Below are 2,500 nucleotides of genomic sequence, written 5' to 3'. Positions count from 1 at the left end.
TGTGGGGGTGGGGCGGTGGTAAAACAGCCGTGGGGGTGCCGCGGGTCCGACGGATCGATAGATTCCAGAGGTATCCGAGTTCACGCTTCAGAGTGTAAAGTTAAAGACCTCAAAAAAACCCCTCCAGGTGGACGCCATCAAAGATTAACCGACCTTAAAGCTTGGACGTGTTCTGAATCGGAGGAAACACATTTGGTACTGTGTGTGCGTGCGTTTGTTTGTGTGTGTGTGTGTGTGTTTGTGTGTTGTTTCTTTCGCTCTTTCGTTATTGATGCGCAACAGTCGCGTTCGTTTCTCGGGTGGTTTGAAACCCGCTGCACAGGGTTCTGGGAATGGAGGAAGTTAGTTTGAGTGTTCTCCGTCAATGATGATTCAATCTCTATCTTTGGTAGTTTGTTTCAGGTCTATTTAAGGGCCTTGCCTTCTATAAATGCACTCCTTCGGCCTTTTGTCCTCATTTGAGTTATTCAACGTGGAAAAGCCGGCATGGTCACTTTTGTGCCGAATACTCAAATACTGCAGTGCTTGTGCGTCAATTTTATCCTCAGTTGGATGGATCAAATCGTCCTGAAACGGTTTGGTCTGATGGGGGATATGGGTATCACATTATTTAGTTGGCCGTGGAAAGTCTTAGTTCAAGTTCCCCACAGAGGAGAGCAGAGGGTCCAGTTGAAACAATGACACACTGCATTAGATAGATAAAACTCAGCCTTATCAGTCAGGGGTGTAATGTAGGCTAAACCCTGAGGCAGAGGTTACCATCAATGGGCTTACCCTTAATAGACACCAGGATGGAGATAACAGGCCGTGCCAGTGCCAGCTATAGAGGAAGCATTCGTTTTTTGGGGCAAAAAAAGATCAGGGCCCGTAGTTATCATGCCTCTCAGAGTAGGACACAGAGCTGTACGTAAAGTCAGGGTGACCTCCTTTTGGTCTCTACTCCTAGGAGTAGAAGTCAATTGTCAATATTCCTACATCCCAAGATCGCGTATAACTCAACGCATGCAGGTTTGATCAATGAACACGTTGACATTCTGCAAATATTTTGATGCATTAATAAATACTATATTCAAGATTCAAGAAGCTTTATTTATCCCGAGGGAAATTACTGTGCAACAGTTTCAATACAAAGGTGGTAAAGAAAGTAAAGTACTACAGAGTTAGAGTAAAATAGGATAACATAACATAAACTAAAATAAACAAAATAAAAATAAAATAAAGGCTACCATAAAATAAATCAAACAAAATAAATCAAACTAAATGCAACAAAAGTAAGCACTTACAGGTAACATAGTAGAAAAGAAGAAACCAGTGCAACAAAAATTGCAGTTAAACGTAGGTATATACAATATGCAACAACACGCACCGTGCAGTTTAGCAGCATAAATTGAAATTAAATAAGTACAAACTAAGTAAGTGATAAGGAGGGACTGGGTAAAGTGGTAACAGTGGTAAAAGTGATAAAAATTGTAGCAGCATTTGTTATCAGCATGGTAGATGCATTATATAGTCTGAACGCCACAGGAAGAAAAGCCTTCCTGTGGCGTTCTGTGTTACACCGGGGGGGTATGAGTCTGTTGCTGAAGGGGCTTCTGCTCGAGGTTAGCACCTGGTGATTCACAGGTGATATTTGTGCCATCTCTCCACCACTGCCCACCGGGGGAAAAATAAGGACTGCAGTGTTTTCTCTAGCCTACCACACACCATCTCTCGCACTCTGCTGGCGTCCGCATACAGTTGAAAGTGCCGCGGTCGATATTGTTCTCCACGCAGTCCCTTTCATGCTGACCAGTCACCGTCGGACATTTTCCCCTTTTTGTATTTCCTTGTTTTTTTTTTTTTGGTATTGATTCCTTGTTTTTACCTTTGCTCATAATCTCTGCCGGTAAAATGCTCCACGGATATCTGAGTGGCCTCCTCACCCAATCAAACATTAGAATTAAACTCTTCATGAACCCCAATTCATTTGTATTGAAGAGAAGTCGACAAATTAGATGAAGACGAAGCTCCCCCATAATGTTAGCGTATCAGCGTAGAACTCATATCATATGCCTTGCTTCAACTGGATGAGCTTTTCGAGCTATTGATGAATTATGGATTCTTGGCTGTAAATCTGAACATTGTATTAGGATAGGTTTCATATTTGATGGATGCCACTCACACAAACACACACACACACACACACACACACACACACACACACACACACACACACACACACACACACACACACAAACGTAGGGATTTGCAGCCCCGAGACCATAACAAATGGTCCAAGGTCCAAGACCAAATGCAGTGAAACTTGGTGCTTAGAGCCACTATAGGCCGATCAGGCGACAAGAGCAATTACCTGCTTTATGTGATTTGTATTGGATTCTTTTCATCGTGTTTTCAGTTTTCCCTAGTCTCAGTTGTTGTCTGTAGCAAATGCTAGCTACTGCTATGTTATGAAGCTCTCTTAAAACAATACTGACCTGCATTGGTGCTCTCTCTCTCTCTC

At 42.7% G+C, this 2,500-nt stretch overlaps 1 protein-coding gene across 1 annotated transcript in view; it reads left to right on the top strand.

The window, feature by feature from the left end:
* zeb1a (zinc finger E-box binding homeobox 1a) overlaps window positions 1–2,500 on the top strand; it is a gene marked incomplete at its 3' end in the record, with an annotated part of 56,249 nt that overhangs the window by 34,908 nt on the left and 18,841 nt on the right. The window lies entirely within an intron of this gene.

Source organism: Pollachius pollachius (genome assembly GCF_949987615.1).
Source record: "Pollachius pollachius genome assembly, chromosome: 14".
NCBI classification, from domain to species: Eukaryota; Metazoa; Chordata; class Actinopteri; order Gadiformes; family Gadidae; genus Pollachius; species Pollachius pollachius.
Note: the sequence above shows the minus strand (reverse complement) of the source record. Positions and strands in the feature narration are given on the sequence as shown.